Below are 19,224 nucleotides of genomic sequence, written 5' to 3'. Positions count from 1 at the left end.
GCCAAGAATTGAACTTCCGATATTATGAAACCAGTTTTTAATTGCTTGAAACCTTTTTGAAAGTTTCCCTGTAAAATCTTCTTCTTCTAAAGGAATTATCTCTGAATGCATTTGTGTAATATTCTTAATATACATTTCAATATTCTTACTTTCATCAGGTATATATGTACAGCAATGTTGAACATGTAAAATGCCACAGACTCCTCCCTCTTTTGCTAGGAGTATGTCTAAAGCAAGGCGATCTTGAATTACCATGGATCTAATTGCAATAACTTCAACATTCACTAATTGAAACCCATCAGCAGTGTCAGTTGATAATCTATCAACTATAGTGGACAATTTTCTGATTCTCCCTGCATTTAGGGTTATACCAACAAAAGGTATTACAGCTTGAAAAATATCTCCCAGGACTTCAGTAAAAGTTTCTCTTTTAGCTCTATTTACATAATTATGAATTTTAAACAATCCTTCTGAATCTCTGTCAACATGAAACACTTTAGGAAAAACAATTCCCACATAACAAGTTCCATACCAATGATCAGGAAGGTTATAGTAAGCTTTGTCACCACAAACAAAATAAATTCCAGGAAAGATAGGATCTTTTCCACCTTTAAATCCCCAACCTCCCATAATCTGATAAGTATCTTCACAGTTGCTTGCACCTACAAAATAATTATCAAAAAGTGTATTATCTCTTCTAATGCAAAGCTTTCCACTAACAGGTTTGTCTATGTGAATTGCAATATTTTCAAGCATTTTGCCATTTAATTTCTCATCCTCTTTTTGCCAGAAGGATGACTTAGTCTGCTTGACTAATTCATTTCTCTTATAAATTGCTCTTCTCTCCTCAACCATATTCAAAAATTTCTTTCCTTCAGCACTTAATTTACATGTTAGATTATTCTTGTAAGCATACTCATAAGTGAGTTCATTAGTAACAAGGAAATATTCTCTCAATTGTTTTGCTTTCTTATGCTTATTTAAAGCATTATCAATCTTAACATTAGCAAAAATCTCATCATAATTTGAATAGTAATATTCTAAACGTCCAGTTTGATAAAATAAACTAGTTAATACACTACATGTAACAGCATAAGTGAGAGGAAGCATATTATATGTTACTCCCTCAGAAACAGAAGCAGGTAACTTAACACAGACATAACAGTCCTTTGCATCCATTACCTTTACATATTCACTCAAAAGCTTTGTGAATGTATTGCTTGAAAAATCACCTATTGATTTATCTTGATGGATGTTAGGCTGATGATCAATTACTTTTGCAGATGCACTATGTTTAGTTTGGCTAACCAGAGCTTTGCTTGTTATGTTAACTTTGTGTAATTCTCTATTCATTTCTAAAGGGATAATCACAGCTAGTACTAACCAGAGCAGAACTAAAATGAGCAGACACACCAGAGTCATCTTACAGCATCTTTTAAAAACAGAACATTTTGAAGTGCTCTCCTTAACATAAGGCATTTTTAGGTTAGTTTTAGCCTCAAAAATAAAAATAATTTTTAAAATTTATATACACCCCCCTTTTAAAATATATTTTTCTTTTATGACCCTAAACAAGATTTCTTCGACCTTATGTCATACATAAGTTTTCTTCAACTAAACAGTTTTTCTTCGACCTTGTGTCAACTAACAGGATTTCTTCAGCCTTTTGCCAAATTAATAATTTTGTACTTCAATCATTGTCACTAATTTCTTGGATTTCGTTTTCTTCTTCACTACTATCATATATGTCAATAACAGGTGGAATTACTAAGTAAGTCCACTCAGGAGACTTGTATTTCTGGTTTGGTCTAATTATTCTCTTTCCTTTTCTCCATATCACTTCAATTTTTCTTCCAACTCCAACTTCTTTTCCTGGACTCTTTTGACTACTTATTTCTTCAACTTGTTCTATTGGCTTTTTGATCAATCTGACTCTCAATCTTCCACCAGGCCAGTAGTCTGCTTTTCTCACGTACTTCTTCTTTGGTTCAGAATTATTTGATTCTGACTTCCAAGTCCTTTTCTTTCCGTTTTCACTTCCACCCTCCACGTCACTCTCTTCAGTTTCGTAGTCTGAAATTTCAATCGACTCAGGAACTTCTCTATTCGGCAATTTCACTCCTTCAGGAACTTCACTTTGTCTTCCATCACTGGTACTTGGTAATTCGTTCTCCTCCTCTTCCTCAATTACCTCTAGCTTCCCAGATTTTGGATTTCTGTTCCTTACTTCAGAGCTTGTTCTCTGCCTTTCGATACTCTCCTGGTCTGAAACTTCTTTTGGTTCAGCTTCTTTGTCTTCAATAGAGACAACCGAATCCTCAGTTATCTTTCCTTTTAACAGATTCTCTTCACCTTCAGAATCTATTTCAATAATTTCTAAGTCTTTTCTTGTCAGATTTCCATTCACTGGCACAGTTTCCAGATGTCGACTTTCTTGTCGATCTTCAGAATCTGGAATTACTTTACCTTCTGTTCTGTCTTCTGCTTCAGAATCAGAATCATCTGTGGTATCACTTTCAACATCAGAACTCTCAGGAGTTGGTACTGGAATAGTATGACTTGGATGAATCCAGCGCTTCAATCCTCTGCACTTTACAGCATTAGTAGTGATCAAGATTATCTGCCTAGGTTTCTGCCATCTAGGAGATAGACAATTCCTTCTCCGATGTACTTTCGTTCTGACCCAGTCTCCAGGTCTCAGATCATGTGTCAAAACTTTGTCATTTGATTGAGCTTCAGTTCCCACCTGATTAGACACAGAAGTTACCATATCAGATAACCTTTTACAGTAATCCAAAATTGCACTGTCATTTATGCTCAACAGTTTACCTACAGGTACAAAAGCTTGCCTCATAACTCTTCCCATTATAATTTCATGAGGACTCAGACCTGTCTTTTTATCTGGTGTACTTCTTAATGACATCAAAACAAGTGGAAGAGCATCAGTCCACTTAACACCTGTCTCAAGACACATTTTTCCAATTCTGTTTTTGATAGTTCCATTTATTTGTTCAACTACACCTGATGCCTCTGGTCTGTATGCACAGTGTATTTTCTGCTCAATGCTCAAAGCTTCACAAATCAACTTCAACAGTTTGTTATCAAAATGGCTTCCTCCATCACTCTCAATAGTGACTGGAAAACCGTACCTTGGGATGATTTCTCTGAGCATTAGTTTTGCTACTGTAATTGAATCACAATGTCGTGTAGGGAAAGCCTCTACCCATCTTGAGAATAAGCATACAATTACAAGTACATATTTCAAACAGTTGTGTAAGGGCATTTCAATGAAATCTATTTGTAACCTGGTAAAGGGACCACCCTCTCGACCAATTATTCCTGTCCCCACCACTGATTTTCTGTTTGGATTCATTTGTTGGCATGACAAACACCTTTGACAAAAAGATTCTGCAATGGTTCTAAATTTTGTATTGAACCATGTTTCTCTAAAAAGTCTGACCATAGAATCTCTTCCTAAATGTGCAGGACCATGATATAATCTGGCCATGTCAGCAATCAAGCAATTTGGTAAGACTATTCTGCCATCTTTGTAAACCCACACTCCATCTTCTTCACGTGGTCTACAATCTGATCTTAACCATAGATCTTTTTCCTCATCATCTGCTTCATTTTGTAAATCTCTAATCTCATGCCATGTTTCTACAACAGTTGTTAGCATTAATGAATTTGAATCAGTTTCTTCACTCCTATTCCGATTGTAAGAATAATTTTTTCTTGCGCAGTACTTTGCCGTTTCGTCTGCGAAGGCATTTCCCTTGGAAATATAATCAGTTCCTCTAGTGTGCGCTGCACACTTGACTATGGCAATTTCTTTTGGCAATTGTATTGCTTCAATTAATCTTCTAATGAAAACTGCATTTTTAATTGGCGATCCTGTTGATGTCATGTACCCTCTCTGTGACCAGAGTTGTCCATAATCATGCACAACTCCGTATCCATACTGACTATCAGTAATGATGGTAACTCTAATATCTTTTGATATTTCACATGCACGAATTAAAGCAATCAATTCAGCCACTTGTGCTGAACGAACTCCTTCAAGACATGATGCTTCTTTAATATCTTCGACTGTACAAACTGAATATGAAGCTCTCAAGACACCTCCTTCGGATCTTAAGCATGAGCCATCTACAAAGTAGACAAAATCCGATTCAGACAAAGGTCTGTCTTTGATGTCTTTTCTTGGTTTTGTGCAGAATTCCATGACATCTAAACATTCATGTTCAGTTTCGATATCATCAACAATTTCAGAATCAGGCAGTAATGTAGAAGGATTCAGATTCAAACATCTTGAAATCGAAACATTATCTGCTCCCAGTATGATTTTCTCATACTTTGTCAATCTGCTACTTGTTAAATGTTGAGTCTTACCCCTTGTCAGTAATATTTCAACTGAATGAGGCACAAAAACTTTTACAGGAAATCCCATAATGATTCCTTCACTTTGTTCAAGGCTGATACTTGTAGCTGCAACTGCTTTTAAACAACCTGGTAATGCTTTTGCAATTGGATCAAGAACTGCAGAGAAGTATGCAATAGGTTTCTTTAGATTTCCATGTCTCTGAATTAATACAGATAATGCACATCCTTCTCTCTCACTGCAATATAGTTCAAAATCTTTCTCATAATTTGGCATACCCAAAGCAGGAGCTTGGCATAAGCTCTTTTTCAGGTTCTCAAAAGATTCCATCTCAGCATCATTGAGAATAATTGGATCTTTTACATCTGATTTGGTCAGTCTTTGTAGTGGTTTTGCAATTACTGAAAATCCACTTATCCATTGTCGACAGTAACCTACCATTCCCAGGAACATTCTGACCTGTCTTTGTGTTCTTGGCGGTAACATTGCTTGTATCATTTTTATTCTCTCTATTGTTACTTGTCTTTTTCCTTTTGCAATTCTGTGACCAAGATATTTTACTTCTTGTTTGCAAAACTGTAGTTTTGCTGGGGACACTTTATGTCCTTCTTCTGCAAGGCGATTTAACAGAATTATTGTGTCTGTTACACAATTTTCTCTTGTCTTTGCAGCTATTAACAAATCATCAATATACTGCACCAGCGTAGACCTACCTGGTAAGTCTAAATTTTCTAATGATCTTTTTAACAGTTCGTTAAAGATTGAAGGACTTTCTGTATAGCCCTGAGGGATTCTTGTCCATCCAAGGGTCTTACCTTGGAATCTGAAAGCAAAAATTTCATAACTGTCTGGGTGTAAGGGAACAGTAAAGAATGCATTGCAAAGGTCAATAACTGTATACCATTCAGCATCATGTGGAATCTGAAATAGAATTACTGCTGGATTTGGAACCACAGGACAACATGGAATGACAATTTGATTAACCTTTCTCAAATCTTGTACGATCCTAAATGTTCCGTTAGACTTTTTAACTCCCATAATTGGTGAATTACAAGAGCTACTCTTCATTTCTTTTAATACACCTTGCTTGATTAATTTTTCAATTACAGGTGTAACACCTTCAATTGTCTCTGTTTTCATTTTATACTGTGGAGTGTTTGGAAATTCCATTCCCTGTTTCAATGCAATTTTAACAGGATCTACGTTTTTCATCAGACCCATTTCATTCCCAGTAAAATCCCATATTTCAGATTTCACTGTTTCCTTTAGCTCTTCAGGTAAATCCTTTTCTTCAAATGCAGGAAACAATTTTGTTTCTTCTGCTTCCATCATCATCATTGTCATTCTATACAAACCATCTTCCTCCATTGTTTGTAACTCAACTCCTTCAGGAGAACAATATATTCTGCAATTCATTTTACATAGGATGTCTCTTCCTAATAGATTTACTGGACTACTATTACAAACCACAAATCTGTGTTTGTCTCTGTAATTTCCGATTTCAACTGGTACTGGATCAGTTAAGTCTGTTTTAATTTGCTGATTACTTACTCCCACAACTTGGATGGTATCCCCAGAGAGAGGTAGGTTTTCAATTTCCACTGATCTAACAGTAGAACGGGTAGCACCAGTGTCCACTAGAAAAGTGATGTCTACATCATTAACTTTCCCGTTTACATAAGGACCAGACTGGTCAACCTCAAGAGTGGCTCCAACAACACACTCTTCCTCCTCTCTCGGGCACCGTCAGCAATAGTCATCAGAATCACTGTCTTGACTTTCTGTTAATAAAAATTGTTGTGAAGCATTTTGCATTTGGACCTTTTGCTGCTTTTGCTGTTTTTGTGGTTTTATTACCTGTTCACATTCCTGAAATCCCACGTTTGGATTATATTTTTGAACTCCCCCACAATTCGGAAAAGGTGGTTGTGGCAATTGGTCTTGACGATTATTCACCTGTTGTTGTTGCTGTTGTTGTAACTGTCGCTGAATATTAAATTCATTTAACCCCTGTTGCATCTGTAGCTGTTGCTGCAGGTTAACACCATTCTGCATCTGTGGATTTAATAAGGGATTCTTTGAGTTTCTAGGAGGATGAGGACACTCGTCCCTCCAATGCCCAATTTCGCCACAATTAAAACAAGGTAATTTTTGTTTCAGCTCTTCTATCTTTGGGCTAAATTTCTTTTGGAAATTATTACCTTTAAACTTTCCTTGTATCTGGTTTGTATTTCCAGTTTGAACAAAATTAGTGTTCTTATTTCCCATGCTGGCAATCTGTTGCTCAGCCACCTTTACCTGAGCCCACATTGCTTTCTCCTTCAGCTTCTTCTGTTTTACTTCTAATTCATCGCTACAATATTTTGCTTTTCTTAATATATCATCTACAGATAGTGCTTGCCATCCGACAATACTAGTTCTGATCATTTCTCCAATTTCAGGTTTTAGTCCATAAACAAATCTATAGATAAAATGACTCATGTCTTTTTCATCTAATTTTTCATAACCACTGTATTGTTTAAAGATTAACAATAGTCTTTCATAAAAAGAATGAACTGATTCTTTTGTTTCCTGTTCTGTTCTTTCTATTTTAACCCAATCAACTTCTTTGGGTGGAATTTTGTTTTTCATCCAAACAATTACTTTCTCATAGAAATCCATTACAAGTGGATTTGGGGCACCTGTTTCTTTAATTCGTTCAGGTTCTGTTTTTGGCCAACTAATAGATATTTTACATTCTGTCCAAAGATCAGATGGAACTACAATGTCAAAAAATCCATCCAAATCAATCCACAGAACTTTTGACACCTTAATAAATCTATCGACTTGCCTGTACCACTCAACTGGTTTCTCTCTTAATTTTGGAAAGTCATTTGTAAATAACAGAATGTCTTGTCTCGACCATGGGACATGAACATATCCTCCACCTGCAACTTCTCTCATTGGAAATTGTTTTGACAATTTTTCTAATCTTTCATCTTCCTTCCTTTTGGTCCATTTCACTCTCCATTTGTTCAGTTCTCCTAGCTTTTTGATATAGACAATCAAATCTTTAATGTGAACTATTCTTCCCATTGAGTTCAAACTCTCAATGTCACTTTCTGAAAAATCTAATCTGTAATGTTTTGCAAAATTCTTTTGTTTACTTACATCGATTTCAAGTTCTGCAGCTAGATCCTCTAATTGATCATATTTATTTTTTGTTTTCCACTGAATACTTTTGCAAATGAATAGTAGTTCATCATCCCGATAGTAATTTAAACTATCTGGACCAATTGTTCCAATTATTAATTCTTCTATATTCGCTTTTAATTTGGCCACATCAAGTTTTGGTGTGGTTACCCTGACTTCAGGACTTCCTACATCTGACATAGCACCCATTGGTGTTTTTGGAGATAAATCCTCATTAAAGGTTAAATCAGGCATTCTCGATCTAGAAGTGTTTAATTCAGTCAAGTCTGAATAAAATTTTTCAGTAGCCTTTTGAGTTTCTGTATTTAAAGGAATAGTTAATCCATTTTTGTTTGTATCTCTTTGATCAAATACAGGCTGAACAGGACCTATTGTTACTGGAACTGTGACAGCTTCCATGCCTTTTGTCATTCTTTTAATTAATTCTTCTTTAGACCTTAAATATTCATTATAATCAACATCCTCAACATTTCTTGTCTCTCTTGTATAATCTTTTGGAGGTTCCCTTGCCCTTGGAGTCATTGAAAAATGTCTGCCTTCATTTCGAGCATTCTCAAATTCTGATCTTCTAGGTGTTTCAGTGATTTCACTATTATTTGGATAAAGTTTAGGAGCTTCACTAATTGGAGGTGCACTCGGTGAAGTTTCAGTAGAAACCACCGGGGTAGACCATGATCTAGGAGGTCTCAAAGGCTGATTAGGCTGTTTCTTTCTAGCAGTTGTATATATTTCTTCCATAACTGCATCCTCAGATTCACTTTCCATAGATTTTCCTGTAGGAGAACCCATTACCATTTCATGAATTAAATATAATCCTTCACTCATGTTTCCCTGTCTCCACATTCGCAATCTATCTTCATGAGTTTCTCTTTTCCATGATGGATTTTTAGAAGGTCTTTTAATTCCACTAGCTTCCCTTTGTAACTGATACATCTCGTCTTCCCACTCAACTAAAGCTTCAAATTGAGTTGGTCTCGGTTTTGGAACAAGAGCATTCATTTTCTCTCGTAAATTTCTTAAAACTCTTACATTAAATGAACCATCATCAGGCCAAGCTAAAACACCGTCGTTTTTAGTATAGCGTTTCCAACTGTCGAACCATAAGACAGTATGATATCCGTATTCACCTTCCATGTACGCTGCAGGTGTTTTATACTTATGAAGTAGTTTACCACCTCGCGTTTCGATTTTCTTGTCAGGTGAAAATAAATTCTTAAATTTCTGAAATAATGTTGTCTTTTTCTCAACATGTTTAAAATGATAACTCATCTTTAAAAGTTAAATTTAATTAGCAAAATCGTTCGTAAAATATTTCCGGGATGTTCCGCAAAACAACCAATCCGTGCGCGAAACACACCAACAGGCCAATGGCAGTTGAGCTACGTCACTTTTCAGCTCGACCAATAAATTTGGAGAATTTTCGAAGGACCAATCAGCTCACAGGCCGTTAGAGACTCAGGAGCCAATCAGAATACAACCTGTGACGTAGGTCACCCAATCCCAGCGCGGCTCTGTGACGTACACAGCAGCTGCGGTTTCTCGCTTCTCACTCCAGGCGCTTACCCCTCCTTCACAAAATCTTTTCACAGCGCCATTTTAAGGACACTTTTCAGTGTAAATTAATTCTTAACAATGACTATAAAGACAACATCTGTTCGTTTCACTAATTAGGATAGTTTACATACATTCAAGTATCCACACTTCGGAATAGACTGCGCTATTCACACTAAGGATAATATTCAATTGTTAGTAGAGTAACCTTACCCCACCCTTCTAACACGTATAATTATGAACTCGCTTTGCTCTGAACCCACCGCGAAGTGAAAGTTCTAAGAGTTCCACTTGAACATAAAATACAATTCAAACTCGCACTTTTACAGGGAAAATTCCCTAAATTCAAACACACATGAAATTCGTACAGGACTCTCACCTGTTTATAGAATTCATGCACCGTTAGCAAAACAACGACGTTATCCGTACAGGGCTCTCACCTGTTTATAGATATGAAACATATACCCGTACAGGACTCTAACCTGTTTATAGATAATCATGCACCGACGTTAATTTTACCCTTCACTCAAGCTCGGAAATAACTAATACTCTCATCACAGTGAGTTTTATGGAAGGCGCTTTGTCCCTATTCTCATACTGCTTTGATTTCTTAGAAAATCCTCACTATACAAGATTCAAACCTAGCCCTAAAACTGTGCTGCTCGGCGACAACACTATGGTACACGGCGATACCTCTTGTGATACTCGGCGGTATCACTACAAACTGAACAGATGGCTTGCGTGACTAAATTCTCGCCACACAATCTATACCGGTATAGCTTACAGATAGGCACGAAAAACGAACTTAACATGTGTTAAAACATCGATCCTATTTCCATACCATGACGTAACCCTTAGCAACCAACATATTACCTTGGTTACCTCTTAGCAACCATCAATTTCTGCTACCAGAGAATTGATCCAGCGGGCTATAGAAAATATATCATAAACTACGCTACCCAACTTCATAACTTATAAACAAAATTCTATACTAAATATGGACCCATTTATGAACCTGATATATTTTGGGCCTACTGAATCAGGTGGTCAGAATAAATCTATATACACATTATTTACACATTATATACATATTTATACATTCGCAAAAAGAATATTATCATTAGAATAAAACTCAACCATTTAAACGACCACCATAGGCGACGTGATCTAGCTAAAGGTAACCTACACTTCTGAATAACCAAGACCAGCTTGTTTGTCAAAAGTAAGATTTTATTTTCTAAATTATGGTATATATGTTGTAAGTTTTATAAATGAAATTTATTTTCAATAAAGCAAGCATGATGGTAAGAAATATGAAAAAATACAATTTAAGCAATTGAATCAATTTAAAGAAATTATATAAAGTTTAGCATTTCTAAAACCTATTTCCCTAACTGAGCTAAATAGACAGAATTTAAAGTAAAGATCTTTGAGGATTCTTACGTGCTCCACGCAAAGTCCAGCAGCACATCACCCTCATCGGAAAGTCAGAAAGCAGCAGCCAGCCCAACCCTAAGGGCATGACTTTTTATACCTTTCTACGCTAACTAAACTAGCAAAGGAAAATTTTCAGAAATCCTCGACGTCCCATTGGTTGAGAGTGACAAGTGACATGTCACCCGATTCTTAAAAAGTTCCACAAAATCATGTCTTACAAAGACCATTGTCTCTTCCACGTGAAGCCAGAAGCTTCCTGCGATTGCAACTTTGTATTAAGTCATCCTCGCAGCTTCCATAGCCTTTCAGTACAACTTCCGCGGATGCCAAGTTAAGGACTGACAAAAAGTTCACTTTCGACCTTGGCCATGTCCGACAGAATGATGTCAGCTCATCAGTTTTTGCTTTGTGAATGCAGCTTCAATAAACGTTTTAATTCAGAATGGGCGTCTCGTGACTTTCTGCAGAATTATAGATCAGCTCTTTTTCTGCGGCTCAAATAACTAGGCCCAAAAGCAGGCAACTTATGTTTTCTAGTATAAAACAAACACAAGAAAAGTATTAATGTAAGAAATAAAGTATATTCTGTATCCACCCCATGGTTTACTAATTAATTAACCCACCCGATTAATCAAAATGTTACCTAGCCATTGCAAACAAATAAAGCAGCGTTTATATTTACCAGTCTCCGTTTTTCTATGAGACCCATAAGCACCTAGAATAGTAGAAATGACATCACACAGACAAGGAAAAGCAAAACAAGCACATGCTTATTTTAAGTTTGCAGCAGTTAGTAATGACAAAAACGAAAACAATAAATTATTTTATTATTTTGCACGAACAAAAAGATGCAACAAATATGCACGTTTATGAGCACACATGTTAGTCCCCCCACGTGTAAAGTTTAATCTAAGTTGTATTAGTACGACATATCACAAATCATTAATAATTTTATTCATGTTATGGAAATGTGACTTTGCGAGTTTAAACAAAATTTTGTTTTCTATCTCGCTCCATCAGCACTTATCCTTTGGTTTTGGGGTGGAGTTTACACCTACTAATTGAGAACTATGTCAAGTTAAAAAAGATAATTTGTGCACCTAGGGTTTGCAGATCAGTCTTTGATAGTATTTCACCGGACTGGCGGTGAGATTCTCTGGCTTCCCTTGGTATCCTCCGGACAATGTCTTGGTTTGGTATATATATACAACGTTGCCAGAGTCCACAAGGGCATGAATGGCAAAACACCTAAGCTCTTTCCAGTAAACCCAGTACTTTGACAAGGGTGTGTCATTGCTCCAACTTTTTTTTTCATTTTTTAGGAACAGTATGGTAAGCTTGCTTAATAAATGGATAAATAATGGTCTCTTACTTAGAAGACAAACGATATTGACTACTATTCTCTCATGCTCCATTAGGGATACAAAACCCTTTGGAACATTTTCATTCCTACTGCAAAATTCAAGATTTACCGATCAACCAAGCTAACATTAAATTTGTGATTTTTAATCCACAATTCACGGTAAACTAACCCTGAATAGACTGGTGCTGGAAAGTGTTTCCTTTTTGGTTATTTGAATGGCAGATTTAGTGCAAATGGGAAGTGTAATGATCAAGTATGAAGTAGTAAGGTCATTTTTGCTGCGGAGATAGGTGGTGTAACACATTTTGCAAGGAGATTTGCCGGTAGGGCAGTGGCTACAGTCAAGGCAGATTATATAGCCCAGCACTGTCAGCAGCTTGTTATGCATGTCTGGTCTGGGGATTTAGCAATATTGGCCAGTTGTGTAGAACTGAATATAATCAATACTAGACCCCCGAGAAAGTACACCCACCACCCTGGTACATCTTGAATTAAGGCTATTCCCTTTGGATGTTACATTGTGTTTAAAGCCACTGTCGTACTGGCAGCTGTGGCTCGCGGGTGCGAGATGCAGGGTGTTGCTTGAAGGTTGGAAGTTTTAATTTAATAATACTTTTTTTTAAACTTACCTTTCCGCTGGCCGGGTCCCGCATCTTCCAGGCTCCTGCAGGAACAGGAATCAGGCAGCCAGGCTCCATCCCCAAAGCCAATCACAATGCTTCAAGCAGGGTTGTGATTGGTGGGTAAGCCGCCCAGCCAGGTCCTTACAGGGAGGACATATTCTCCATGCAGGCTGCATTGCAGCCTGCATGGAGAAGGGCAGAATGTGCATGACTGGTTTGGGTGGCCCCAGAGGGCCGTCCAGACAGTATTTGCGCACTCAGGATTGGGCATACCACTCCTTCTCTGCCTTGTCTTCTCGCAGGAGAGGTACCCAAACGCAACGAAATATAAAATGGTAATAACAGAAAGTTATTACCATTTTATGTTTCTGCTTCTCGCAGTGCGAGAACGCAGTGGGGTGACGATCCTCTGCCCTAGTGGAGGAGCTGCCCCTGTGCACTTAGTACACTTGTGGACAACGGCCAGTGCTGCAGTAATGTCAGGTCACAATACTGTAAGAGATCCCGAGTAAGAAGAAATTCTAAGGGTGTTACACTGTTTCCTCCAATACAAACCCCTTTGCGTTCTTTTTTATTATATTTAGTTCTATATGTTGCTCAGCCCTTTAGCACTGTACTCGGGTCAAAGTTACGACACAATGCTATTTAGCACAGGGAAATTGATCAACACTGGGATTTACACTGCCTTCCGTTGTGCAAGCGCTCTGCAAAACACATAGTAAATGTGGCCCTGTGACCATCCAAGTTATGTTTTCGCAGTGACATCTGAGAAATCTCAGATACATTTAAGAAATGGAACCCATATTTACCTAGCTGTAATGCTGCACTGCACAGGAATGCACCATACTTATCCCAGTATGGCGCATTTCTCTCTTTTCCCTTGCGCTGGCACACAATGTGCTTCCTAGCACCAATGCAGGCACACTTACGTCATGGTTTAAGGGTGCCTGCATTGTAAGGAGGATTGTTTTTGTGTGGGAAGGTTCACTTTCCTCCAGAAAAACTATCCCTGATGCAGTTTCCTTTCTCTACGTGTGCTGCAAAATGCAGGGCACATAGAAAGAGGAAGTAGTGAGGAGAAATAGCAATATTTCTCCTTATTACACTTCCTCTGGTAAGGTGTGGAATTTTGGCACATTTCCAGGGCTACCGGTATTGGTAAATCTGGAAAGGCGTCAAAAACCCTGGGTGTTGTGTGGGAACAGTAGAAAATACACAAGAGAGTAGACCAGGTCTGGAGGTGGTGTGTGTCTGGACATGTGTCTGTGAAAACAATAGGATACAGGTGCAGATGAAATAAACTGATTAGTCACACAGGTTTGAATAAATCCCATCAGACCACCCAGTTGGTGGAACTTCATCATGTGGGAGTTGATAATTATTCAAAACCATTCCCGACCATATTAGTGTCAGGATAACATAGAAAGTAAATGTCAATCGTTCCTCTACTTAGTAGTGTTCATAAAGTGCAGTGCTCAAAATTATGGTGATGGCTAAAATCGATTACTTAGACTCCAAGAATATTCAAATAGAGATCTAGGTATCAAAAATTTAAAAACACGCCAAGTAGTTACAACGGATACTACCATGATGGCGCAAAGTAAGGTGGTCGACATGTTTCAGCCTACTGGGGTACTACCCTGGCTTTCTTCAGGACCTTTCATACAAAGATACTACTACCACTAACATTACTTGAATGTGAGGAACAGTAAGAAAATTGCGCTCGTGATAAGCCACATATCTACCAGGAACTTTTTGCTCTCCATTGTTCGCTGGAGGAAGGGAACAATGGAGAGCAAAAAGTTCCTAGTAGTAGTATCTTTGTATGAAAGGTCCTGAAGAAAGCCGGGGTAGTACCCCAGTACCCCAGTAGGCTGAAACATGTCGACCACCTTACTTTGCGCCATCATGGTAGTATCCGTTGTAACTACTTGGCGTGTTTTTAAATTTTTGATACCTAGATCTCTATTTGAATATTCTTGGAGTCTAAGTAATCGATTTTAGCCATCACCATAATTTTGAGCACTGCACTTTATGAACACTACTAAGTAGAGGAACGATTGACATTTACTTTCTATGTTATCCTGACACTAATATGGTCGGGAATGGTTTTGAATAATTATCAACTCCCACATGATGAAGTTCCACCAACTGGGTGGTCTGATGGGATTTATTCAAACCTGTGTGACTAATCAGTTTATTTCATCTGCACCTGTATCCTATTGTTTTCACAGACACATGTCCAGACACACACCACCTCCAGACCTGGTCTACTCTCTTGTGTATTTTCTACTGTACCTGGGGAGCGAGTAGACAGGTCGTTAAACATTCCCCTCGACCCTCCACACCCTTTGTTTTTTGAGTGTTGTGTGTGAACACCATGCAACCCTCATGGAATGCCTCCCTATTGCAAAGTAACACAACACAGTGATTCACACTGCGTTGCGCTACTCTGGATTTATCAAGCCACTCAGGGCCACACAAAATGCCTTGAAAAATGACATTCTAGGGATATGTTGTGCAGATACATTTGGCACTAGCTAAGCATTCAAGTTTACATTTCAGATCTCTCCTAGCACATTAAGCAGGCTGGATGCTCAAATAACAGCAATAAGAGCCCAATAACTTAAAGAAACTATAACTGGAGCAATAGCGTTTCATATCTGGCCATCAGTCTTAAAGTGCTAATTATCTGTTCAGAAACATGCATACTACCCTTCTTGAGACACCACAATAGCATAGCATGATTTGTTATTGGCTTGGGGCCTTGATTTTCAACAAACACCTTGTGTGAGATGAAAGCAATGGAACGCATGCGTGAGCGAGCAGAACAGTGATGTTTGTTGTTTGCATTTAAGCATCATTTTAAGAGGCTGTCTTATGTGCCGTACTTAATAATTAGTTTGAGTTTCTATACGAATCTATGCTTTGATGTTCGTTTTACTTAGTTAGACTAACAAACACCCTGGTTTGATATGCCCTTTATTATTTAGGATACGCTTACCAAAACCTTTTTAATTGCCTTCGCATTAGAAGGCTAGTGTCTCATTTATTTGAGCAAGTCATTCCCCGAGAGGGTTTTTTCTAAAACAAACAGGGAGAATGCAAAGTCCAATTGACTTACGCTCAACAGTGAAAAAGTCATCACACTGCTGAAAATATGACATTTTAGTAGAAGCAGAAAGGAGTTTTAGCTAAGGATTAGTATTCCCGGTTGAAACGGGTCACAGAAATAAGGATTTATTTATAATTTGAACGAAGCCAAAATTGGGATTTTTTTTTAATTTGAACGAAGCAAAAGCTACACGATGAAAGTAAACTACAATTTATACTGCCTTTGAACAAATTGTTGCCCTTCTAAGCTCAAATGGATTTGATGGTTCGAAACCAGCTGACAAAGAAATGTGACAGTATGGGGGATATTGCAGGAATTAAACAACTGTCAGGGAATTTAAGGCATAATGTTCTCTTATATAGTGCTTCAAACAACAATATTGCTGTTTCCAAGTGTAGTAAATAAGTAGTGTTGCAATTCCTGATGACTTAAAGGTAATATATCAAATTGTAATATGGGGAGAAAGAAGATAATGTGGGATATTTCTTAATCCGAAAGTCTATATTTATTTATTTGCGTGTTTATTTGATTGTTTGCTTATGTAGTGTATTTTATAAGGCGGCACCCTTCGCCGGGATCTCAGGGACCTGTATGTTGCACTGTGATGAAAGCTTAATTGCCATATTTAAATCTTGGGGGGAGAGTCACTCCGTCACAAAGGTGCCAAAATAGAAATCCCGTTATATCCTATGGGATTTATATTTCGGTGGGTGGGATATGGGTCACTGTTGAGACTTAGAAACATGTCTGCCAAGATCTAAATCAGGCCCTTAGAAATGTATTTAATGTGACAATGAGAAGGGTAACAATCATGGATATTCTAATTGGCTATATAGTTTCATTGTCATTCCATATTTATTTCCAGCACATATCTAGCCATGTATAAATCCACTATTTTCCAAGGGTGTCAGGTCGAAATGGGAGTAACTGTGGTGTTATTCTGAGTTATCCTTCATTCCCAAAAGCGAATCTCGAAATTGAAGTTAATAGCACACATGGGTGCTCATTTATGAGAACTGATGTATCGCTGCGGCGAGGCAGAGATGCATCGCATAAAGTTGCAATATGGTGCGACAGTTCTAAATGCTGTGGATGTGCCATATTTGCACTACTGTGCACCATGTAGTAAGGTCGCAAAGTGCGGCAAAACAAATTACGTGGGACGGCTGCCTCAGAGAAGAGTGCCACATGTGTAGACAATGTGACGCTCGGCTACAATGCGGGTCATAAAGCAACACTTATATTGCTGCAAAGCAGCTTTGCACCACTTTGGAGTGTGTCATGCATCAGAAATAACTTGAAAAGTGACGCATTTGAAAAAAACTGTTTTACCTATACCTCAAAAGCGAGAGATGGAGCCGGCAGCAGCAGTCAGGGTAACAGCTCCAAAAATCCCAATACCAGCCAGGATGGCCAGACAGAGCCCAAGTGGAGTAATTTCAGTGAGGAGGAGAATCAGATTCCAATAACAGAGATGATAAAGCATGTATCTTAACTCTTTGTCCCCTCCAAATTGCCATTAGGGAAGAAAGAGGCCATATGGAAGTCCTTAGTTGACAAGACTAATAGTTTAGGGCAAGCTAAAATGATGGTGCCAAAGTTCAAGAAGCTCTGGCATGACTATAAGCTTAGGACCAAGGAGCAACTGGTCAAGACCCTGAAGGCATCCATGCAGCTAAGAGTAGGAGGACCTGAATACTAGGAGGAGCTGGATGCCTTGAAGGACAAGGTGGCATCAGTCATCCCAGCAGAGGGGTTGGCAGAAGTGCCAGGACAGGACAGTGCAGTGTTAGAGGCCCAGAAAGATCTACAGGGTAATTGGCAAGAAGGCACAATATTGTTAAAAATGTCATGCTGTGAAGCGCATCAACCTAAGTTCTTGTGCTTCACTGTGCTGTGTTTAAGGGACAGAGTACACATATCTCCCTTGTTAATTCATACTTTACAGACATTGCGTAGCAAGGAGGTGAGAAGTTACATGTGAACTGAAAGGTAGCCTGAGCGATACTCATGCACTGCTGTGTCTTCCTAATGTTACCCTATGAGTGGAGTAGACCTCACAGTACTGAAAACAAACTGAGCTGTTTGTAACTACCAGGACTTGTAAACTCAAGACTACATGTCCTACCTTTTAGGTACACAACACCCTCCCTGTGATGCAAATAAGAAGGGATGGCATAGAAGAGGGCATTAGTGTTCTACATCCTACATGTGATGTGGACCTTGGTGAAGATGTTGCATGTGTCAGGAGGGATTTGGAAAGAAAAATGTCTGACTATGCCACATATCTCTAAACAGGAGGATGTCAAACAGGGAATTGTAAAGTGACTGGATGAGACAGATTTCTGAGTTGATGGGCAGGTCTTAGTGAGATTTGAAGGGTGAGGTGTATGGGAATAGTTGTGTGGGCAACCAGGGTAGGTACATGTCACACAATATCATTACTACTAGCAAGTCTGGCATAAATTGAGCCATAGCCCTCAGATCCATGCAGCCCTGATGCTCAAGTGCAAATGCTGACTCACATTGGGGGTCAAAGTATGATCTGTGTGCCATCAGTGTGTAACAGAAAGTTGAGTCCCCTGTTCCACTAGAGGATTGGGAGCGGAGTAAAGTACAGGTACAAGGAAGCAGGGCTGAGTTGAGTGATGTGTGATATTCTGACCATGACAACAAGGGGTGAATGTTAGTGGTAGTAACCTTTCAAATTTGACTGACCTGTCCCCTCAGAGTTGGTACACAGTGCCTATGGTTCAGAACTATGGAGACAATTGAGTCTATACTGAAATCACATGAGTATACACAAATAGAAAACCCATAGTAAGTACACTCCCTTACAGATACCTGTAGTGTAACAACATTGCTATCTATGTTGGGTGGTGTGGATGCATGTCAAATATGAGCCCATGGCCACATTAATGCACAGTGTGCATGCAATATAGCACAACAAGTCAGAGGTGTACTGTCAGAAAGGCAGACTTCAGGATCAAAAACACAACATAACCAAAGCCATAGCACTTTCTCAGGGGCTGAGTAGTGGCCAGATAAAATGCCGGCATCCTGGTGACATGGTGCACCATATACAGCAGTGGTATTACAGAATTAAACTCCATTCAGTATAGCCTTCATGAAGAAGAAATGGAATTACCAAGGCAGATGTGGCCCTTACTTCCATTTACACTCCCTGGCTGGGCAAGCCAGGCCAGACCAGCAAGCTGTGTAGCTGTGCTGCAATGTGTGTTATGACACAACTTTTCACCCTTATCACACAGGGGTCCTGTTAACAATGCAGAGATGATGCCATCCGAATGGCAACAACAATAAATCTTACCCACAATTCCTACAAATAACATGTGTCCTACACATCAATGTTGAACTGAAAGTGAATAAGAATGGCATCTGTATGTCTACCAAAGTTACTCATGTCACCATCCAGCATAGATCACCATTAACAGATTCCAATGTCATTGCAGAGGGAGAAACAACACCTTTTGATCACCAGCCTGTTCTGGATGATCAATTTGATGGCGATGATATCCTGCTACCCATGGACAATGACATC

The sequence above is a fragment of the Lissotriton helveticus genome, chromosome 4_1, assembly GCF_964261635.1.
Source record: "Lissotriton helveticus chromosome 4_1, aLisHel1.1, whole genome shotgun sequence".
In the NCBI taxonomy this organism is placed as follows: Eukaryota; Metazoa; Chordata; class Amphibia; order Caudata; family Salamandridae; genus Lissotriton; species Lissotriton helveticus.
Note: the sequence above shows the minus strand (reverse complement) of the source record.